This window comes from Chinchilla lanigera, unplaced genomic scaffold, assembly GCF_000276665.1.
Source record: "Chinchilla lanigera isolate Chin_1 unplaced genomic scaffold, ChiLan1.0 scaffold00001, whole genome shotgun sequence".
Lineage (NCBI taxonomy): Eukaryota > Metazoa > Chordata > Mammalia > Rodentia > Chinchillidae > Chinchilla > Chinchilla lanigera.
This window is the reverse complement of record NW_004955402.1, coordinates 31,196,776-31,220,589: the sequence shown is the minus strand read 5'-3', so window position 1 is coordinate 31,220,589 and position 23,814 is coordinate 31,196,776. Positions and strand designations below refer to the sequence as shown.

The window sequence follows — 23,814 nt, the reverse complement described above, 5'->3', positions numbered from 1 at the left end:
TATATATATATATATTTCATATATAAAGCAATTCTGTGATCACTCCTTGTTCTTTTATCATAGCTTATATGCTCCTTAGTCCTTTTTTTTTCCTTTTGCACTGCTGGGGATTGAAGCCAGGGCTTTTTGCTTGCTAAACTATCCCCAAGTTAATCATTTTATTTTATTTTGTAGATGACAACATTTATCACATACCTACCTACACATAAGGTATCACCCACATACATTTATGTTTGAAAGAAAGGCTCACAGGTGCTGTATCCCTTGAAATGTCTGTGTTTGCATATGCCTGTATGTTACTTAAAGTACAGACTTGTTCATGCTTCACATATCTTCCGAGTGTGTCATGCATGGACTTCAAAGCTAAAGTATCAATAAAGAAAAAGCTAAAGTATTTTTAAATATCAAGTACAAAAATATCTCTAAGGCTATCTCACAGTGACATGATTAGGTGCAGCAACCAGCTGGCAAGGTGACCTTCAGTGGTCCTTGCCACTGTTATTCACAGAGCTGAACTGTGTAACCAATAGGACACTGTGAAGATGATGGTCTGCAACTTTAAAGCTAAGTTATGAAAGACATTGCCACTTCAGCACTGTACTCTTGGGTCACCTGCTGTGGTCATGTCTGGATAATACTCAAGCAGCCTTATGGAGTTCCTCATGGAGAGGAGCTGAGACTTCTTGCCAATGACCATGTCAGCTTGCCAGCTGTGCAACTGAACCCCTTATACTCTCGGAGCCCCGCCCCAACTCCTAGTCAATGACAGACAACAGCAACGCCAGCTGAAATCTTTACTACAAATTCACTGGAGATGCTAAGTCACAATGACCCAGTTATTCAGCTCCTACATTCCTAGCCAAGCACAGAGAGAGGATGACAAATACGGTTGTTTCAAACTGCCAGGTTTTGATTGGGATTGCGTTAAATCTGTATAACAATTTTGGGAGTATGGACATTTTCAGTATGTTGGTTCTTCCTATTCATGTGCAAGGGATCTCTTTCCATTTTCTGATATCCTCTTTGATCTTCTTTTACAGAGTATTATAATTTTCAATATATAGATCTTTTACTTCCTTTGTTAGATTGATTCCTAAGTATTTCATTTTTTTGAATGCTATTGTGAAGGGTGTGGTTTCCCTAATTTTTCTCTCAGTAATTTTGTTGTTTGTGTACAGGAATGCTACTGATTTTTGAGTGTTGACTGTCTCCAGTGATGCTGCTGAATTTGGTTATTAAATCTACAAGTCTTTTGATGGAGTTTTTGGGTTCTTCTGTGTAGAGTATCGTGTCATCTCTGAGTAATGACAATTTAACTTCTTCCTTTCCTGTCCTTATTTCTCTTATTTCTCTGTCTTGTCTAATTGCTCTGGCTAGTGTTTCCAGAACTATATTGAATAGGAGTGGTGATAGGGGAGATCCTTGTCTTGTTCCTGATTTTAGAATGAAAGCTTTCAGTTTTTGTCCATTTAGTATGATGTTAGCTGTTGGTTTGTCACAGATGGCTTTTATCAGATTGAGGTAAAGACCATCTATTCCAATTTTTTGTAGAGTTTTTATCATGAAAGAGTGTTGGACTTTGTCAAAAGCTTTTTCTACATCTATTGAGATGACCATGTGATTTTTATCTTTGGCATTTGGAACCAGAAGAGACCTAGAATAGCAGAGGCAATACTGGGCAGCAAAGGCAAGGCAGGAGGCATCACAATCCCTGACTTAAAATTATCTTACAAAGCTACTGTGATAAAACTAGCATGACATTGGCAAAAAACAGACCTGAGGACCAATGGAACAGATTAAAAGGTGCAGACACAACTACAAACATGCTCAGCCACTTTATCTTTGACAAAGTCAAACAGTTCAGTGGAAGAAAGATAGCCTCTTTAATAAATGGTGCTGGAACACTGCTTCTCTACATGCTGAAGATTAAAACTAGACCCATGTGTATCACTGTGTGTGCAACCAAAGTCAAAATAAATCAAAGATCTAAATATTAAAACAGAAACACTCAATCGACTGGAAGAAAAAGTAGGTAGAAATCTTGAAGACATAGGTGTAGGCAGAGAGTTCATGAACAAAACCCGAACTGCATGAGAAATACTTCAAAGAATCAACAACTGGGATCTGATCTTATTAAAAGGCTTTTGCATAGCAAAAGAAATCACCAACAGTGTGAAAAGACAATGCAGAGTGGGAAAAATTTTTAGCTATTTTTCCTTCAGATAAAGGACTTCTATTTAGAACATACAAAGGTGTGAAAAAAATCAGACCCCAAAATTCAAAGACCTAACCCCCAAATGGGCACCTGAGGTGAATACACACTTCTCAGATGAAGAAATGAAATAGCAAATAACAAATAAATATGTGAAAAAATGTTCAACATCACTGGTCATTTAAGAGATGAAAATTAAAACAACCCTGAGATTTCATCTCACCCCAGAAAGAATGGCTTTCATCAAGAAATCAACCAAGGACAAGTTCTGGAGGGGCTGTGGAGAGAAGGGAACTCTTCTTCACTGTTAGTGAGAGTGTAGACTGGTGCAACCACTGTGGAAATCAGTGTGGAGATTTCTCAAAAACGAAGATTAGGGGTCCCATTTGACCCAGCTATTCCCCTTCCAGGTATTTTCCCAGAATTAAAAACAACATACCACAGTGATATATGTGCACCCATGTTTCTAGCAGCGCAAAATTTGTAATAGCTAAATCTTGGAAACAACCCAAATGCCCAACAGCTGAGGAATGGATAAAAACAATGTGATTTTTTTATACAGTGCAGTACTACTCAGCTATAAAGACTGATAAACGAGGCATTTAGAGGTAAATGGATGCAACTTGAGACCATATTCATAAATCAGACTCACATGTGTAAACATTATATCATCTCCCTGGTGTGAGAAACTGAAAGAGTAAATAAAGTCTAAAATTTATGATAGATATTGTGAAATGGGAAGAAACTGTTCAAAAGGAAGGAGAAATAAGGGTGGGGAAAAGAGAAAAGAAGGAAGAGAAAAGGAAAAATAAATCTATTTATCTATCTATCTACATGATAGTTAAGATAGTTATACTACTAATTTGTACTAGTTCATTGAAAAGAAAGGTATGCACTTATATTGTTTGATCAATTTTTCATGCCTATATCTTGTAATCTGAATCTGAACACTTACTTTGAAGATAACAATATGCAATGTATTAACCATTGTTATTCTCCTACTATCTTGTTTTGAAATTTTGTACAATTGTTTTCATTGTTTTTTCTCTTTAAAATGAAAAAAAAATGAAGTGAACTAAAACCAACAGTCCCCAAAGTGGGGAGTTCACCTGACAGGTGCATTAGACTGCTCACTGGGGTATGGGTAGAAGCTATTAGATTGTTTATGCATATTTTTATCAAAAATTTAAGAGGCAAATTAAACTTTACAGCATTTGAAATATAAGTTGTCGGGGCTGGGGATTTAGCTCAGCAGCACAGCGCCTGCCTGGCAAGCGCAAGGTCGTGAGTTTGATTCTTGGTACAGGAAAAAAACCAAAAACCCCAAATAAACAAACAAACAAAACATAAGTTGTCCTGGCTCAGATCATCTTTCAGGTTTCACCTGTCACATATGGACCTTGTCTACCAGTGTCAAGATCAACATTGCAAAGTTAAGAGGATGGTGGTTGCTCATACAGGCTCCAGATACATGCTTTTTATTGTTTATTAATATTATTATGATGATCATCCTCTGGAAGATGGGTAGTCTCACGATGCAAAAGGATTTACCCAAAATGACACTCAGGCATGTTCTTGCAACAAAGACTAATTTTAAGTGCAAATAATTAACAAGAAAGTGGTGAGGCTGTTGCTTCCTCAGTTCTACTTATGAGCACATCACCAACCACAGTATGAAGTAGTGTCAATGAAAGTCTATTCAACCATGAAGATAATTATTTATCCCAAATTGTCAAAATTATGACATCTACTTTAAACAAAGCTTCACATTTATTGTTCTTAAATATGACCTTCACCTGTGTGTATTTTACAATGATGTGTTGCTTGATATACCTGCAAACATATATATATATATAATTTTACAATTAAACATATGTGTTGAGTGGTGCCTGCCCTCTTATATATTTTTTTCTGGTAGAATTACATGGCAAAGAAGTTGGAGACCACTGAGCTAAGCATATACTTCAACTTGAGTCTTGGATTTTCCCTAGACCTGTTACATATCCTTTGGTGAAACATAACAATATGGACTCCCTTGTTATTGTTGTACCTGATATATTTATATAGCAGGTTGTTTCTATGAGATACATTTCCAATGGGTCTTAAAGGAATAGACTTTATGACTTAGAGTATTTTAACCACAAATTGACTTGACATTTACTCAGAATAATAACAATGGTAAATAATATGTGTGAGAAAATTATGTTGCTGATAGGATGGATTATGGTAACCTGCACCCTCATGATGGTGAATTGCCTCCTGACATTAGGATCAATTGGATCATAGGTCAATTCCATCCTTTAGAGCCCAGAAAGAAATGCCCTTTTGCACCATAGTCACTCTTGAAGCAATCCATTTACTCTCTCCCCCAGAACTCAGTCAATAAACCATAGGGATTGACAAAGTGTTGCGGTATAGGCAACTGAGGAAAATTGGAAAAGTGAATTGTAGGTGGTGAATGACTAGTAATAAATAATCAGTTTATTCCTGCTGCAGAAATGCCTGGGACCTACTGCAGAAATTTGACGAGTGAGAAATCTGAGTTGGAAAAAAGTGGGCCACCTAATTCTATGTGAATACCTTCAAGAGGATATTCTGGTTTTCTAAGCAATATGGCTTTTCATATACATGGTTTTGTTAAAACCATGTCTGCCTCCTATTAGACACTTTTCAGATAGCTGCCTGACATTTGAAACTATACCACTATGATTCACTTCTCTGAGCTCAACATCTACCACTTCAGGTGTCCTCTTTTGACAACATGCACCCCTGGAAAGAGTTAGCACATCAAATCAATGATCCTCCAGCGCGACTTTATCTACTCACTCATTACGTGGCTGGAAGTGCTCTGGGATGGTATTAGTAGTGGTCCAGAATGTGGGAGTGGCTGTCTGAGGAGGTGACAGGTGTTGAGGATTGGGAAAAGAGTAAAGGGAGAGGGAAGGGAATGGTGAAGTCCAGCTTTAGTGGTTTCAGTTTTGACAATGAATTTAATTTTAACACGAGTTCCAGTGTAAAATAGACTAAGTCAACCACTGAATATATCATAATCATCTGGAACTGGGTAAAAACCACATCTTTCAGAGTCAATTTAGGATAATATAATGTTCAAAGGACCCCAATAAACACAGTGTACCTTCCAATTTTAGGTGCTGTGTTATTGCTTGCTTCTTGTTGAGGGGCAATCAGGGCACCGACTGGATCATTCTCTGGGAAATCAGACCGACTTTCTTATCAATTATGGACAAACAAGAGGCAGAAAAGGGTGACTTTCTAGAAAGAAGAGAAAAATGCTCTTCAAAGCACAAAATTGCTGTGATTGGGGATTACCTGTCGCACCTTTTGCAGGATCCCATTTCTCTGTTATTGTAGGTGACTGAGCTGCGGCCATTCTAATGCACGTTTCCGATGATTCCATTCTGATGCTTACTTCCCTACTTGTCTGGCAAGCTGGTACAACACCTCAGCATCATCCCTTCCCCATGGCTCTTCATCTCAGTAGACTCAGGGGGAGGAATCAGTCATTTGGAAAAATGTACTTTTTGGACCGAATTTATCAGTCAGTTGCTACCCAAATGGAAGGGTTATTTTAATCTTGATTTTTTATTTTTGTTTTCAGAAATAACAAGTTAGCTAACTAAGAAGACCAGGTGTCTAATCGACTTGGCTGATGGCACTGAGAGATAGCTGATATGACACCAGCTGATTTAAACGACAGGAATTTGAATGACTTCAGTCAAAATGCTTGAATCCATCAGCAAGGAGTGTCAACCAGTTTTGCTCCGGAGAAAGCGTTCAAGCGCCTGTGTTTCACAGTGTGGAAACACAAGCCTTTCTGGCCATGAGACCCAAAAAGAGATTTCTTTGAAAGAAACTGAGTGCAATTTTTTGTGTCTTCTGATTTTTTCCAAGAACCGGAGTTTCTGAAAGAAAGACCAACTTATATGCAGCTATGCAGTTCCATGTTTCCAGTCTCTGGGGAAGGGAGGAATGGCAAGGAATAAGGTGGGGGGGGAGTGTATTTTTTTACACCGCAGCATGGACTTTATAGTTGGAGTGAGGCCAAATTCATCCCAGGGACAGGCTACAGAATCGGCCAAGGGGGGTTTTGGTTTTCTGTCATCTTTGCACTGTGGCATTAGAGTGGAGCGTCAGCTTGACTGGCTTTCGCTTCTGCTCTGGGGATTGGTGGAGCATACATGTAGGTGTGTCTGGGTGGAGACAGTCAGAGTGGCTGCGTGTACCCTGCAATATCTCAGCCCAAGCCCTGTACCAAGCGTGCCCTGGTGACAAGCTTGGGGCTTGTCTGCGTGCTGTGGGTTGGCCCTGCTCAACTCCCCTTCTCCTGATTGAATATGGTGAGTCAGTCTGATGGCTGGTGCCTGGAGGGGTCCTGGCAGCCAGTGGGCTCTTTGGAAGTGCCCTGGTGGCCTTGGAGCACCTGCACTCTGCGAGGAGGTAGCCCTGTGCTTCAAGGAAGAGAAAGAAGAAAGTTTTATACTTTTAACTGCATGTCATTTTCCCTGCTTTTTGAACAAGGGCCTCACATTTTAGTTTTGCACTGAATCCCACAAATTCTGTAGTTGGCTGTGTCTGCCTCAGGGGCTGTCATGGGGATTAGGTGACCAGGTACCTGAAAAGCTCTGTGCGCGGCGCCTGGGTGGCTGTGAGAGGGCAGAAGTGCCCTGCGACATCCCCCTCGCTCCGCAGAGGGGCGGCCACAGCCCTGTGCTGTGAGAGGGTGCCGCTCCAACCAGCAAGCCCAAAGCAAAACAGCATGAGCTCCTCTCTTCCTCAGTCCTGTCTTGCTTCTCTCCGCTCAACCAGGAAGTAGAGCGGTAACTACCTTTGTGACAGTCAGAGCAGGTTGGGGCCAGCCCTGTGCCAGGCATCTCGCTGAACCCAATTGTCCAGAGGCCACATCCGCTGTGATTCGACTCACCGCAGCATGATAATGAATTCAAGAATGAGCCTCTGGGATGAACCTTAGATCAGGGGGGAGGCGGTAACGGTGCAGACTATTAGCGATTATTCCTGGGTGGGGGTTAGGGGTGTGAGCAATAGAATTAAGTGAATTTCCTTGGAAAGTTCTGCTGCGCCAAGTAAGAGATATAAATGCCACATTATGTGTTTAAAATACCTTTAGGGTTTGGTTTATAGACTTGTTTATATTTATATATTTATTCGAATGTTTATGGCTTTCTCTGTCATTTTCACTTTGGTATCTCCGTGCTCATTATGGTTTTATGGCTGATTTTGGGGAATTGGTGGCTGCACACGCCAGTCATGATTTGAGAAGAGGAGGGGATCCAGGGTGGGGAAATAAGTTTAATGTTAGAGGTGGAGAAAGAGCCTTCCCCTGGGGGAGGAGAGTTGAAAATACACACCCTAGTCAGCATCTTGAGGAGTCATGGGGATGAAGCAGCTGAACGGTGTCTGGCTCCTCGGGGAGCTAAGAGGTAGCGGCCCTGACTGGGAGAGCTGCTCAAGGTCCCAGAGCAATTGTTGGAAAACCAGCACACATGCCCATGTCTCCTGACGCTGTAACGAACCCTCCTGTCCTTTGTGTATCCTGGGTTGCCTGTGATACTTTTAGGGGCCCATAAACATGCTTTAATTTCTTTTAAAATCAGAAAAAAATGCATAGACTCCAACTAGCATATTTGTCTTGATACCAATGCAGTCATAAAGTATAATTTTTAATATTTTTTATGGAAGAAGGGACCCACAAAAGCCGAGTGTCTGGGGCTCTCCCAAGTCATAATATGGCCTTGCCAGTGCAGACCACGTGGGAGCCCCCTGAATACCCCAGCCCTTTAGCACCGGGTCTCTGCCCCTCCCTGCACCCCCCCCCACCCTATTTTAAGCTGTTTTCAGCTCCCAGGCCTCAAATGTCTTGCTATCCATCTTTCTGCAGAAAGTTCATTCACTCAGTGACTGGTGCATCTGGGCAGTCCATTATGACGGGTAAAGTGCAGCAGAGGTGACTTCTGTGGGCAAACACACCGGGAGTGGAGCCCAGGGGCTCGGGTGTGACCAGGAGGCCCAAGAATGTGCTCTGAGTCTTGGAGTCAGTGTGGTACCTGCGGCACAAACGGCTGTGCAGAGAGAACCCTGGACACCAAACTGTGCAGAGCGCCTCTGACTGGTGTGTCCCGCCCCGCCTGTGCCTCCCAGCCTCATCTCCTGGTCTCAGCTAAAGGGACAGCCGCTTGCCTGGGTGTTCAGGCCTTTCTTCCCCTCAAGCCCCACACACCCAGTGCACCAGCAATTCCTATGAGCTTCACCTTTAATTATATCTGCAAAAGACTTAAAATCACTTTTATTGCAAGTAGCTGCACCTAAGCACTGTCACAGGTTAATAGAATGGCCTCTGGACCAGTCTCTGTGCTTCCTCCTGAGCCTGTCTTCAGTCCGTTCTCTACACAGCAGCCTGAATGGTCTCTTGAACATATAGCATGGGGTTCTTCCCATGCTCAGAACCCCTCTAGTGACTTCCCAACTCACTCAGACACAAGCCAGAGTCCTTTGATGGCCCTTTAGTCTTTATGACCTTATTTCCAGCTACTGCACTTATGTCATCTCTTACCCCCTGTCATTTCCCCTGACATGAGCGTGTCATATCCATTCCTGCCCCAGTGCCTTTGCACCTACTATTCCCTGGCTGGTTGGTTTCATGGCTCTTCCTTAGAAATGTCTTCTCCAGTCGCCACCCTTGATCCCAGCACATCCCCTTCTCTCTCTCTTCTCAAATGTCCATCCCTTTTACCTGCCACTGTCCTCAGAGCACTCTTTCACATGCCCACTGGGAAGAAGGCTGCCCAAGGGGAGGGACTGTATCTGACTACTGAGAACATAAAAGACTGTGACTTTAACAATCTGTTCTTCAAAAATGCCTGTACATCTGCCCCAAGGGCCTCTCAGATTGGGATCTTCCTCTCTGACGATCCATGTTGATTCGTCCTCTCCTCATGGGGACCCTTGTTCTGCCATCATCACTTTGCAGGTGCTTTCTAGACACCACCCTGCAAAAGGTGTCCTCTGCATCCCATCCTCACACTGCACATGGAGGACATTTCTCAGACACAACTTGACGTGTGCTCCCCGCTTCAGATACAGAGGAGGCTCCTGCAGCCTTTGGGGTGACTCTCACCCTCCTCTGGGGCCATGCTTGGCTTCTGGCTGCTCACCTCCTCCTTGAGCCGAGCAGCCTGTGCTTTCTCGGCTCCTGCAGCAGCTCCTACTTTGCAGCCATAATTTTTGGACCATAAATTATTGTGACATGATTACTGCTCAAAACAGTCCTCAAAGTGACAGGGAAGGGAGAGGGGGAAGAAAAGATCACTCCCTTGCTTCCATAAATTTCAGATTGAACTATGGGAAGAGGAAGAAAGTGAGGAGGGCGGCTAGGAACACCAGAGAGAAGAGGGAGGGAGCTGGGATCATTTCATGGGGCAACAATTTACCTCAGTCTGTGTGCAGGGAGCATGCACGGGGAGTCTGCCAGAGACGGGTACAGGCTGGGCAGAATGCGGCAGGGGTGCGACGCTCATGCATTGCTGGCGGGGTTGAGGACAGGGAGGAGAAGTGAGCCCCAAAAGAAGAAAGCTGAGGTGCTGAGGGTGCTCTGTGCCCACTCATCTCCACAGGAGTAAGACGCATGGGTGAAGGTCAGAGACAAACGCCTTGGCTCTGAGGGATGGGCCTGTGTGGCTGTCCGGCAGCCACAAAGGGGTCTCAGCACTGAACGACTTGTAGGTCACAAACACTGTCTTGGCAATGTGGATCTTGAGGCAGGAGACCAAGTTGGAAGCCATTCCATAGGCTCATTCGAGAAGTGCAAATTAGCAGTCGGAAGACGTGCTGTCAGCCCTTCTTGGAGACCTGTTTGATGTCAGGGTGGGATTGTGACAGATGGCACAAGGGCCACCCCTGGGGGACTGGGACACCAGAGACCTGTATGAGGAGAGGCTGCTTCAAGAAGTCATAGAAGCCCGGACAGTAGAGGAGGTAGGTGGGGCTGAGTGGTGATGGCGTTTAATCAGTTTGAGGACTTGGTACAAAGGCACCTTGTAGGTGTGACTCAGGCCCAGAAGCAGGTGACTTTAAGGAAGGGAGGTCTTCAGTTAGGTGTGACGGTACACATCCATAACTGGCTGAGACAGGATAATTCCAAGTTTGAACCCAGCCTGGGCAACTTGGTGACTTAGCAAGACCCTGTTTCAAAATAAAAAATAAAAAAGGGATGGGAATGTAACTCAGTGTGAAGGTCTTGGGTTCAATCCCCAGTAACAGATTTAAAAAGAAAAAAGAACACAAAGAGAAAGGGAGGTCATCCTCCACGTGATGGTGTGGATGGGACTCACGTAATCAGTAGAAAGGTCTGCAGCTTTCTGGGAGAAGAGGGATCTTACATGTGGACAGCAGCTTGCTCTGTGCTCAAGAGGTCCAGCCCACCTTCCCTGGGACCTGCCCAGGGATTCAGACTCCCTTGGCCAGCCTTATGATCACATAAGCCAGTCCCTTGCAATAAATCTCTTAATGCATCTTTCTTACTGGTTCAGCTTTTCTGGTTGATCTCTGCCCATGCAGCAGCTGGTACAGGATCCAAACCCTGCCCTTGCCCAGGGCAGACCTCCTGGGTCCCTACAGCCAAGTCTGATTTCTAGATGAGGTACCTCTGCCCTGCTCCTGATCAGGACCCATGTGGAGCAGCAGGCAGGGAGCAGATGCATGCTTGTGTGTGTGTAAACCCACATACTTTCAATAGCAGGATGACTCTTGCCTTCCAGAGGGACCCAAACCAGCACAGCCCACAGCCCTTTGTAAGTCACTACTTTCTCTTGTCCAACTCTGGAGCAATGCCTTTTGGGTCTAACACCTCACAGAGGATGCCCTTTCTGGCTGTCTTCCCCTCTCTTTTAATTCTGCTGTCTCTTTGCTCCCATTGATTAGAACTATATCTGCACAGTGTTGAATGAAGATCCTGCTCTATCTGCTCATGTCTCCATTAACCAGAATTCAGCGTAGGAGCCTTGGGGTGGGACTAATTTTATACTGGGTAGCTAAGCCAATTTTCCTTGCTTCCAGCAGTATCCCAAACTTATCGAGAGTGTTTGGCAAGTCAGGCAATTCCACAGGCTTTACCCACATTAATTAATTTATCCTTATGCCGCCATGGCAAGACAGGAACTGGTAGCTGGGCTGTAGAGTTTAAAGGAAGGTTGGGGGAGAGAAGGAAGGAGGCTCCCTCCTGTCCATCCTGGGTGGCTGTCTTGTTCTGGGGTGGAATCTGAACCTCTCTGCAGGAGGAATCTACAAAATAGGAGCAATGTGAGCTCCAGGACTCATTTCTGTGCTGTCTTCACCATTGTGTATGTGTGTGCGTAGCCGGGGCAAAACCTCCTTAATAAATATGCTGGGGGGCAGCTGGTTCAGTCTGATGTTGGCTCCAAATGTTGGAGATGGATAAGGCAAATTGAATAAGGCCATCCAAGGTTCAGAGTGTGAATGCAAGGGATGCTGGGAGGAAGGGAAGAATCCAAAGGTTGCCATCTACCTAAGCACCTGATACCTGCCAGGTAACATTTGAGAACTGTCTCCATCCTAAGCCTCACAGCAAACCTGCTAGGAAATTATTATAGTTTTGTTTTTACAGAGGCAAACAAGATCTTTCTACCATTACAGTTTTTGCTCTTTTCTGTACACAAGAAAGAAATTCAGCTACAAAGCTTGAAAGAAACCGCGAGGTCTGCTGGAAAGTACACAGGTTCTAGCTGCATGTGACTTGGAGAAACTCACTGAAGGCTTGGAGGCCTCAGTTCAGTTAAAAGTGGATACACAGGTTAGTGCAGTGGCAGGATGTGGGGTTTGAAGTCAGACAGCCTTATGTTCCAGAACTTTCTGTGCTTAAACTTTTTAAAAACAAGAACTACAGAATAGGAATGTAAATAATTCTTCCATTACAAAGTTATTAATAAAATGATGTTGCATAGATGTTGCATATAAAATGCTTAGCAAGTGTTGGCCACACTAAGTGCTAAATAAACATTAACTGTTACTAATTCTTCATATAGACGTAGTGAAGATGGTTTTTTAGCTCATTTTTACCAAAGCCTTTCTTGTGGTGTACCATTATGCTTAGTGTTCTAACAGATATGTGGATGCATTTTAAGGGTGAAAGCATATTGTTATTTTTATAATGTAGGAAACAGTTTAAACAAGAGGTTTCACAAGCAGGTAAAAATGTGGAAAGGAAGGTTGCACACATGAGATGCTCAGATTTTGGGGTGGTTAATGCAGGTGGGTTTTGTAGGGGAGTAAGCCTGGGCAGGTTGTGGGAAGATGAAAAGATTATGTTCTGGAGAAAGAAGCAGTCCTTTTTGGGGTGGCGTAAAGTCTCACAGGGGTGGGATAAGTCATGTGTGTACATATATGTGGGTGCAGGTGGCCTGGGGATGATGGTCTGGGGGCTACCTGGTGGGAGCCTAACCTGACCAAGGGTTTGCAGTTTGCGAAAATCTTTTTATTTACTTTTACATAAGATTGAAGACATGTGTAGTTGACATACTTAAAAACACTACGCTTAGGGTTTTATTGTTACTGACGTTATTATTTCAGGGGGATTGTTGCCCCCTCCCCACTAGCTCACACTAGCTCACACCAATGGCTCAGGTTATGCTTATGTTCAGCTTTGGTTCTGGAAAGTTGGGCCTTTCGTTGTTTGGCAATTCAGGTATCAAAGGGTCCCTTTGACTCTGTTGGGTTGGGAAGTAGATCTGGGGTGTCTGATTTACGGCCAGTAATGACTTCCAGGAATAGCTTTCCTTATTGCCCACTTGCTCGGTGCCTAGTCTTACAAGGAATAACACAGTGATGTTTAAGACCCCAGAGATGGAAAGTTCATAGCTCACATATGAGAGAGGTAGGATTCGGATCTTGCGCTGTTGGACTTGATCTCTCTATTGGGCTTCCGAGGCCTCATCAGGCCTCAGTGATTTGCTTCCCCTGTCAAAGACAGAGGAGCAGGCTGGGGTAAAGTGCTGCCCCTGATTGTTCACAAATGCCTATTTCTTTCGGCTGTGCAAAACTTCAGAAATGGGAGGAGGACAGGATGGTGTGTTTTGTCTGGATGGCAGGGCTCAGGGGCCTAGATGCCTGCCTGTTAGGCTTGGGTCTCCAGGAGTATGCTTGGCAACTGGGGGGAAATGAACTTCCTATATCTACTTCCCAGGACATACACTGGGAACGGGGTGCCCAGGTTCTGATGGAAGTTGTGTTTTTATGGTATTCAACCTCCTGCTGGAAACAAGGTTGGCTCCATCTGATACCTGGTGTGCAGTGTTGGCAGCTAAGGCATCAGAATATTTAGACATGCAGGCAGTTGTTTGAATTTTTATTTATTGTACAGGTCTTTATAGACTTATAGTTTAGGATAGGGAGAGGCTGAAAAATCATTTAGTGTAATCTTCTCATTTTACATGACAAACAAATGGAACCAGAAAAGCTAAATGTCTGCTCCAAATTGCCACAAAAGATAGAAATGGAATCACTGGGCCAATTCCTTTCGGTCAGCAATCTTCCCCCAGGATACAAGGGAGGCTTTATATACAGACTGTTCTTGACCCCGTGATTGCAGTCCATTAATTACTGCCACTCACCTAGGAAGTAGAGATATTGGACTCTCTGTTAGTGCATCATCTGGCTGTCGTGGGCTGCTGGGAAGATTAAAATCGAATGACATCTTGTGGAAGTCAGACCCCAGAGACTGCATCCTTCTCTATACCTCCGAGGGCCTGGGACTTTGGGTGGCAGTTAGGCTAGCCTAGACCACAGCTGTGAGGTTGGTGACATGTCTTTGGTGACAAAGATTCCAAGTAGACTTTTTCTACAGTTGTCTTCACCCCAGACACTCTGCACTGTATTGTGGCTGTCTGTTTAGGTGGGGGAGAGCCATCAGGTAAGTAGGCTAGAGCCTGCTTCCTAAGTGTGTGCTCAGGGCCGGCAGCAGCCCCCAGGACCTTGTTAAGACTGCATATTCTCAGCTCCTCAGCTGAGCTGCTGAGTGAGTTCTGCCTTTCAGTAAGGACTGCAAGGGCGTGTATCTGCTTCTATAATTGGAGAAGCAACTTCAGGTGTTAGCACTGTCATGTGGATTTACATATCAAAAAGGTAAGGAGAGTGTATGAACTACTTAAAACACACCTTCAGTTTGATGAGAAGTGGGAAAATTCAGACCTCAGTGACTGACATCTAGACTTCAGGTCCATGAGCTTGAGGTGGGGGTAGGGAAAGTCTTGGGCAGGCTGAGAGCTCAGGCTCTGCAGCTTGGTTGCTGAGTCACATCAGCTCTGTGATCTTAGTGGGTTATAAGACCTTGGGCAACTTGCCTCGGTTTTCTTATCTGCAAAATGGGGATAACAGTAGTACTAATCACTACATCATAGGACCGTTGGTAGAATGAATGGATTTAATTTATGTTTAGTCCTCAGAACAGAGCCTTAGCACATTGTAAGCAGTCAATTTATGTCAGCTCTTAGTCTGACCATTTTCCATGCCTGAAGCTGTCCCTGGCACCTGGACCAGAGATGCTGTCAATTGTAGTGCTTGGTCGTCCCATTTCAGGGACCGCTGCATTGGTAACACGTGGAGCTCTTAGTATTTACATACACCCTTGTTTTATAGGCGCCTGAACTTCAGATCTCTAGGATGCCAGGATGCAGGGAAGGAGGCCACTGTTGGACTTCCTGCAAGGCAAACTCTGCACACACACATCAGCTCCTGCCGTTGCCCATGTCCTGTGGTGGTTTCCAGAAAGCAAAAGCAATGCACCTCCAGGGACTCCTCACTTTGTTCTGCTTGAAAATCAACATGCAATAGTTTTACGATGTAAATTGTGGTGCAGAGGAGCCCTCAACTTCTTTCGAATGGCCGTTTCATAGCTGAAGGGTGGAGAGAGTCTGAGCCTGTGAGTTCATGCAAAAACCATGCTGTCAGCAGCTCTGGGGCTGAGGCAAAGAGCTGCTGCCCACAGTAAGGTCTCCATCGCACTTATCCAGGGAGGTGGTGTGCTCCGACGGGAAAGAACCGGGTTAGGATTCAGGAGCCCTGGATTTTCAATTTGCTGGACCTTGGGCAGGTCATATTCTCTCTCTCTCTCTTTCTCTCTCTCTCTTTCTCTCTCTCTCCCTCCCTCCCTCTTTCTCCTTGATCCCTGAGCTATAAAACAAGAGGGAGAAAGGGTGGAACCTTCATGTCTGCCAAGGACTGCTGGAGTCTCACGGGCTCTGAAACTAATCATCCTGTAGTTAAACTGGTCACAGTAGAATGTTCACCAACTTGGGAGCAGAATCACAGACACCACCTCTTTTTCTGAGAAAAGTCAACCTTGACAAAGCCTGGCCGTACTGGGACCTGAGCAGCTCTTGTGTCCAGACAGAAATCTGCACCCTCTTCAGAATTCCCCACTGCATGCTTGCCTACAGCCCCTCCCACCTCACTAGCCGGCCCCACCTTGCCACCTCCCCCCTCCGCAGCAAGTTAACCAAATTCTCTCTTCGTGGACAGTTCAATGGAAAGTTAGTCTGAAACGACAGTATATCATATTTCACGAATTTAATAGGGTTTTCATGATTTTACAAAGTGCCTCCACCAGACATTCGCAGCTGGAGGCGGCTCAGCGGGAGGCTGAGGCCCTGCATCTGGGTTTTTCAACTCTTGCCAAAATCCATTGAATTTGATCTGGAATGACTATGAATCTTTGGAATGTACAGTCCTTTTTCTCTTGCCTTATCCAAATAAAAAAAGGGGAGAAGGAGGGAGAGCGGGGAAACGTCCTATGAGAATTCCATATGGAAACACTAAACGTGCATTAGAAAGGATTTCCTATAAACAAAATCACAGTCTGAGATGTTGGCCCCTCACCACGTGAAAAACAAAGGGCTCTTGTATGTGTGTTTGCGTGCACTTTAAAACATACACATCTATTCACTCGTGGAACTGCTGCGGTCCCTTCTCTCTCTAGCTCCTTCCCCTTCCATCTCACCAACCCCCCAAACTAGCCCCAAACTCCTAACAAGAACAAACTTTAATCGTTCTGCACAGTAAATCCCTTACAAATAAATATCCAGAGCAACTTCAAACGCACTTAATTGGAAGCACATGGGAAGAGCTCCACAGTCCTGGCTGAGGCTGCGGAGCTGTAATTTAATGTTATGATCTGCCATAAATATGTGCCATAATGAGTGGAGTTTGGGTTTCCCTTCTGTGTATCAGAAGACTTGAGTTTTTTCACATCCTTTTTTTCTTTTCTTGCTCTGCTTTTGTTCAGTCATCAAACTTCACATTTAACACCCCCCCACCCAACCCCAAACAAAAAAGGACGACCACAATCCAAACAGACCCTCCTCTCCCTTTAACCTCTTGCCTGCAACTCCCTTGCTCCAAACTTGCATGACTGTCCTGTCTTTCCCTTTGCTGTAAAAGAGTTATGGTTTAGGGTTTAGAGGGTTTTAAAACAATGTGTTCAATCACCAGAATGAGAGAAATGAGGCTAAACCACCTCTGGGCCCTCTAATGGTTTTATCTTAGAATTATAGCTAGAATGGGTTGGCAGGACCTGGGAGAAGCCATGAAGTCCTTCCCTGCCTCCACCTCTACTTTCTTCAAAGCCCTGGGGTTCATGAGTGCCCCTCTTCTCCTCAGAGAGCACCCAGAGGGGTGCTTCATAACATCCTCTGGCAACTGAATTTCACCTCTCAGCTCACAAGACAGGAAGTCTCTCATAGGTCCAACAGCAATCGCATAACTTAAGACTATGCCTCTTCATTCCATCTTTAGGAGGGAGAAGACATTTCGCTGCCCTCCTTCATGACGGCTTGGTTGGAGGGGATGTCTCCAGCCATGTGGGCAGGACAAATCCTGCTGGTTTCAAAGGGAGAGAACTCAGTGCCAAATTCCTTGTCCATAGAATTTTAGGCTTGGAAGAGAATGCAGAGGCCACCCAGTCCCGCTGCTCTGGAAGAGCTGGCATCTTTAGTAGTGTCCCTGAGTGGCTGATTTCCAGCTTTGGCCCAGTTCCCTCCAGGAATTAGGAGCCATTGTGTCCCCCGCCAGTTCGCTCTACTTTCAGGGGTAATTAAGTGAAATTGGTTACTCTTACTGAGTCCAGATCCTAATTATTGTTACTTGGTCTTTCAATCCCTCTTCTCTTCTCTGGAACTACAGAGCATAATCCCAATGCATCTTTTAATGATGATCTTTCCACTGTCATATCTATTTTAACATATATTCTATTAAGGACTAAAATGGACCAACCTAGCATTTCCATTCAGCAACCCCCTATATTCAACACATGTCTAGACCACTCAGCAGGACCTTGGGCTTTGCTTGCTATGAAATCGGGACAATTATGCCGTGATTCTTACCTCCCAGAATAGCTATGAAGGTTGCAATGAGATGAAAAAGTTCTTTCCTTCTGCACATTTTTCTTTAGCACCCCATGGTACCAGCAAAGTGGTGAGTGGAGGCCTCCTCACATAGCTTCTCCTCTTTAGAATCTCCACCTGACTTTGCTAGCTGAGTGGCCCTTGGCCAGTAACCTCATATCCCTTGGAGATTGGTTTCTTCATCTGGAAAATCAGCTGGAATAAATGATCTGCAAGATCCACTTCGGTTCAACAGCTTCACAAGGGCTGGTAGTGACATCAGCAAGAGCCAAGGCCCTGGGGGCTTCTGTAGCTCAGATCCGACTACTCTCTCCCTGCTCATCTATCTAGTGGTGGAGACAGAGAACTGGACTGGAGGGTCAGGCACAGCTCTTGCCTCCTAGGAACCTGTCTTCGGGTTCAAGGGATAAGAAATAGAGAGAATCAGGAGGACAGCCAGATGTTTTATCACACACCACAAGGGTATCCTGGATGCGTGTTCCCAAGCTCACTGCCAGCACACTGCTGAAACCAATGTGCAGTGCTGTGCTGCCAGTCACAGGTTCTCAGTGATAGTTAAGATACTGAACTTGTGAGTGCTTAAGTAAAAAAATAAAATAATGTATATATTTGCCCCATAACAGCATCATCCTTACTCATGCACATTCCCTTATAGGCTTTTAAGTTGGTAAAGAAAGGTGCAAAGTAATAGTTGGAATTTTATCTCCATTGCTTCTCATAACCCAAGCTTCTCCCTCTAATCCCTGTCTGGGAGCGGGTGAAGAGTGGGAGCCTAACTGGCTTACCAATAGCAGTAATCAAAAACTGCAAGCTACTGACACACCTGTTTGTAGATTGAAGGATGGAGGAAAGAGACCTATGTGCTGTGATGGAAGACTACGGCCTCAAAAGGCAGACAGGCTTGTACTACACTGGGGTGTTGGGGAGGGCAAGCAGGTATAACCTGGCCCAAGCCACCAGTGTGGGAGACTTGCACTTTCACAATACTTTCTAATTCTTGTTCTCTTATAGAATATGTTCCCTCCAGCAGCCAGAAAGCACAAACCAAATCATATGACTTCTGTGCTGTGGACCCTTCAATCACTTTCCAATGCATTAGGAAGGAAACCTCAGTCAGTGCCAAAGCCTTCAAGGTTTTTAAGAAGTGGCTTCTAGCTATCTCTCTTAACTCCTCTTCTTTCCTGCTCTAGTCCTCAGCCACAGTAACATCCTCAGCATTCCTTGGACAAGGCAGGGACACTCCTGCCTCAAGGTCTTTTCCCTGGCAGTTCCTAGATAATTGATTTGTTCCCTCAATTCACCGAGGTCTCCTCAAGGTGGCTTTGCCTGACCACTTCACCCAGCGTGGCACTCCTGCTTCACAGCACTCGCCACCTGTCGACAGTGTACGGGGCACTTATTGGCATGTTTGTTTATTGCCTGTCTCTGTCACAGGGGGACAGGGAATTTTGTTTTCTTAGGCTTCATATGTGCCACACATTCAGTAACACACTGGGATGGCCTCGCAGGGAAACCCTGGATCTCAGATGGAGCACAACTGCCACATGCTGGGAAAAGGCCAATCACATGGGGCAGTTGCTCAGAGGGCCCATGGGAGCATCTCCCTGCAATGGACCCTGGAGAGTGACAGGGAGAGGGGTGCAGCTGAGGAAGGCCTGGGGAGGGCAGGGTGCTCGGGACGGGAGCAGGCAGGGGTCATGTGACCGGGAGGCACTTTGGCAGTCTCACTTGTTTTCACTGGTCTCAGAGCTCCAAGGAGACTGAGCTGGATCTGCCTTCCCACATACAAAGGCAATTCCAGTTTGCCTGTGGATAGGAAAGTTTCTAGAATCTCATCTTGTAAGCTCTGTGGGGTAGGAAGTCATAATCTTGGAATGTTAAAGCCAAAATTGTCCTTACTCACTCATTCATTCATTCAACCAATATTTGTTGAATATCTGCTTTGTGCTGTTTTGGGCACTAGACATATACAAGGTTAAGAAAAAGTGAAAATTCTTGTCTCTACGGAGCTTTATTCTAGACAGGAGAGACAAACGTCAAGATATGTAAGTCAGTCATGATTTGTTATGAAGTGATGATGGCTACGAAGGAAATGAGACAGGAGAAGGGATTACATCTTTAAATAGTGCGGCAGGGAGCCCCTCACTGAAAGGTGTCGCTTGGGTGAGAAGTGAGAGTCAAGGAAGCAACAACAAGGCCTGGGTGGCTGAAGCCTAGTGTGAGGGGCAGACAGCACGAGAAGGTGTTGGAGAAATGGGTCAGGGGTTGAACTCCAAGACAGACAGGGACGGGGGAGCCACTGGAAGGTGATGTGATCTAACCTGCACTGGTTATCACCACTGGCCCTTTTTTCTAATGATCAGGAGAAGGTCCAGAGGTTAAATAACATGTTCATAGCCTTTCCTGATGGGTCTTGTCTCCATTCTGTCCATCTCCCAAGAGGGCTTGCTGCTTTTGATCTCAATATTCCAGCATTTAATCCTCCCCCAGAATATTTTTGTAAACACTGTTTTGTTCTATATTCAGAAACCTGTCTGATTTTCAGTGTCAGATTACAGAAGCATCGGCCAAGCTAGAGATTAGGGGACTTGTAAGTTACGCAGAACTAGAACTGGAACCCATAACTTCTGCTGCCTGGGCCAGTGCTTTGAAGGTGCAGACTCTCCTTTCAAAGAGCACTTCCATTCTCGACTGTGAGGCTGCTGTGTGGCAGCCTGACTCCTTGGATGATCAAGAGGTACAGTTCTGAGCCCTGTGCATTCAGGTCCAGCTCCTGAATTCAGCCTGTTTCTGCATGCTCGATCCTGCACGATCTGGCAGTCACACTGCAGAGGAGCTGTCCTAGAAGGAGCTCATACTGGTGCTGAGCTGCTATGTGGTGCACGGCAACAAACAGGGCGACAGGGAGCAGAAGGTACAGTACAGCTGGGTAGCCGTGAGCTGCCTTCAGCCTTACGTGTTCAAAGCTCTGAAGTGTGTGTGGTCGTCAGTAAGCGTGGGCACGGGACTCTGACAGCAGACAGGTGAGTGACCCTGTCAAGGTGTGATGAATCTGGCCCCTTCTTAATCTAGCTTACAGGACAAGCATCATCTCCGACTGATGTGAAAATGCACACTATTTAAAAATCACTATCATTGATAAACTTCAAAACATCACGTGATGGCTATGTTAATCTGTCTCTGTGTATCTCTAATTTTGTGAGTCTAGGCTGCCTGAATTATTTCAATATAGTAGCACACACATCTAGTCCAAGCTCAGATGGGCCCTACAGGATGGGATTTCAAAGACTTCAGATACAACCAAGAATGAAAAATATCTCAGGAATAATTTCAACTGGGATAAATAAGCATGAAACTCTAGCTGCTTCTTTTTATAATTTTTAATATGACTATTAGAAAATTTAATTCTATAGTCCACGTGTGGTGGTACATGCTTATAATCCCAGCACTTTGGGAGGCTGAGGCAGGAGAATTCCAAATTGGAGTCTAGCCCTGGCAACTTAGTGAAATCCTGTGACTTAGTGAAATCTTGTCTTGGAATCAAATATAAACTGCACTGTGTCTTGCATTCAGTGGTGTGCTAGATCTGTCTCAGACTGGCTTTGAGAGCGATTTATGTGACCTTCTTCCAAACTTCTGTGTCCAGTGAGGAAGGCTGGCTCTGTGAAGTTATCCAGGATAGGAGTTTATACACCATGAAGACTGGTGAGAGCTACAAAGTAGAGGTTTTTAAAATTTAAATTAATTTATTTTTTGACCATTGGTTTCCCAGCACACTATGCCTCACATTATTTTTCTCATCTATTCAAGATGGCTTTGGTCCCAAGATTTCTCTTCTGGTTAGGCAGCTCAAGTGGCAGTTTTGTGTACTCTCCTCTGTGTTTCTTTCTCTAGTACATGAGTACATAATCATTCTATTTATCATAGGGAGTTGGTACATGTTTCTCTGTGGTTTTCTTCTGGTGTCTACCTTATATCATTCATTCATTCACAAAAATCCCTATGTAAGTGTTATGTACAAGGTACTATTTTAGATCATGGAAATTTAAGATGAGCAAATCACAGTCCTACTCTTGAGGCATTTGGGGGCTAGTGAACATGACATCTGTAATAGAAGTGGAGGTGCACTGTGGCAGCGTGAAGTAGGGCCCAATGAGTAGCACAGCCTCTATTGCTTGGACAGTGGTGAGAAATAGCAGCAGGAAAGACTTCTATGAGGAAGGGCTATTTGAGGTGGGTTTTTAAGGATGAATAGGAGTTTGTCAGGAGAGAAACTGGGGAAGATCTTTTCAGGTGGAATGGAGTTGCCAAATGGCTTGACAGTGCCACACCCTGAAAGGTGAGAAATGGGCTGTTAGATTAGGCTGAAATAGGATTTCGGATCACAGTGAGGAAGGCTCCATAAAACACATTAAAAAGACACACACAAATGCCTTTTATCTCCTTCCTGCTCTCATTCCCTGATGTTCTTTTATGATAAAGAAGCACTGGAGTTAGCAGAGCATCTAACTTCAACTTTTAAAGCCTCATGTCCAAGGACCAGGGTTTCACTCAGGAAGCAAAGTATTGATGCCAGAACTTCTGGATAGTGAGACCCACCTGGATGAGCAGATGGGCACAGAGAGGACAAGTGTGGAGCAGGGGGCTCCAGTTTGTCATTTGCAATGTTCCTAACAGGACAGAGGCCTTGATGTTTCCTGGGTGTGTCTCTTTGCAGACGCCGTGTGAAGATGAAATAAGATGGCTGCCCATGGGTGCCAGTGTCAGGATGGATAAGCGGGGGGAGTAAGTCAGACAGCGACATAATGGCACAGGCTGGTGGGATGAGCGTCTGGTCAGATGGCCAGCCTTGCGGTCTGGGGACATCATCTTCCTCTGGACTTCAGTGTCCTTATCTCTAAAAGGACCAAGTTGGACTAAATTCTATGTTTTGATATTTGTCATGTTTGTTGATTATTTTGTTTCCTAAGCTTTAAGCATATGACTGGGATATTTTCATTTCTCATAAAATAAACTCTAGATAAATAAACTAAATTTTAAAAATAGGGTGACTTGGGGCTGGGGATTTAGCTCAGTGGCACAGTGCCTGCCTGGCAAGCGCAGGGTTGTGAGTTCGATTCCTGGTACAGGAAAAAAAAATAGGGTGACTTTGATCAATATTATAAATCATAAGAAACTTATAATAGAAAAAGAAAAAAAACATTGTTGTTCCTGCACTTTACAACCCTGTTCTGATAAAACTCAAAATGCAAGATTTCTCCCACCTGCATGTGTTCTAGCATCTCTGGTCCAATATCCTTTCCTTCCTAACGTCAGGGGCAGTCTCTGTCCCTTCTGAGATCCGCCACTCTGCTGCTGAAGCGGCTCTGCTCCTGGGGCCAGAGTCTTGGCCAGCCCTTCCTGGCTCATGGTCTTCTCGAGCCTGGGGGATTCTTGCTGCTTTGGAGGTGGGTGGGTCAGGAGCATAATGTCCTGATCACGATGGCATCTTGCTTGTTCTTTTTGACCCATCTCTTTTCTGTGTCTTGCTCCTCAGGCCACTCTGCCACCTCTGTCAGAAAAGTACTTCTAAATGCCAGCTTTTGTCGAGTTCTTTTTTTTTCCTTCCCTTACAGCCTTCTGTGGCTTATTGGGGTAAATGGAGGCTCCACACTGGCCACTTGTGTGTGAGACTCTTCCTAGCTGGCCTCGAAGTTTTGTTTTCCTAATTGCCTGCTTCTGTGTCTCTCCAGCCCACTGAGAACTCTCTTCTCCTTGCCTCTATGATTTGATCACTTGCTTCCACCACAGATGGAGAAACGGCTCCAGTGCTCCTTATGTCTGCTCAATTCCTTTAGGACTGTAATAGTTTTCTTTGGGAAACAAATGTCCTCCTGTTCGCTGACCTACAGACCCTGTGCACATCTACAAGGATGTGCAGAGGGTCCCCTCTTGGTTCCTCCTGCCAGTATTTTCTTTTCCAGGAGCTAATTCCTGGAGAGCAGGGACCACGTATGTAGAGGAGCTGGTTGTCCTGCTCTAAGTGGACTGTGTGACGGACCATGTGACTTCACCCGTTGGCAGCCTCTGTTTATCTATGTAGTGGGAATATGATTGCTATCTTCCTTCATCAAGACGTTTTGAGGATCAAAAGGGACGACAGATGATAGGAGCTGA

The 23,814-nt window shown here is 44.9% G+C and overlaps 1 protein-coding gene and 1 long non-coding RNA gene across 7 annotated transcripts in view; one reads left to right on the top strand and one right to left on the bottom strand.

Annotated features, from left to right (window-relative positions):
- Positions 1–6,138, top strand: part of LOC106147738 — a 19,728-nt gene extending 13,590 nt beyond the window's left edge. Inside the window, exon 3 of the long non-coding RNA XR_001232664.1 lies at positions 5,832–6,138. This is a non-coding gene — a long non-coding RNA (uncharacterized LOC106147738). The remainder of the gene's footprint in view (positions 1–5,831) is intronic.
- The window catches only part of Slc14a2 (solute carrier family 14 (urea transporter), member 2), a 406,176-nt gene that overhangs the window by 63,394 nt on the left and 318,968 nt on the right, over positions 1–23,814 (bottom strand). The gene's annotated exons all lie outside the window — the stretch shown is intronic.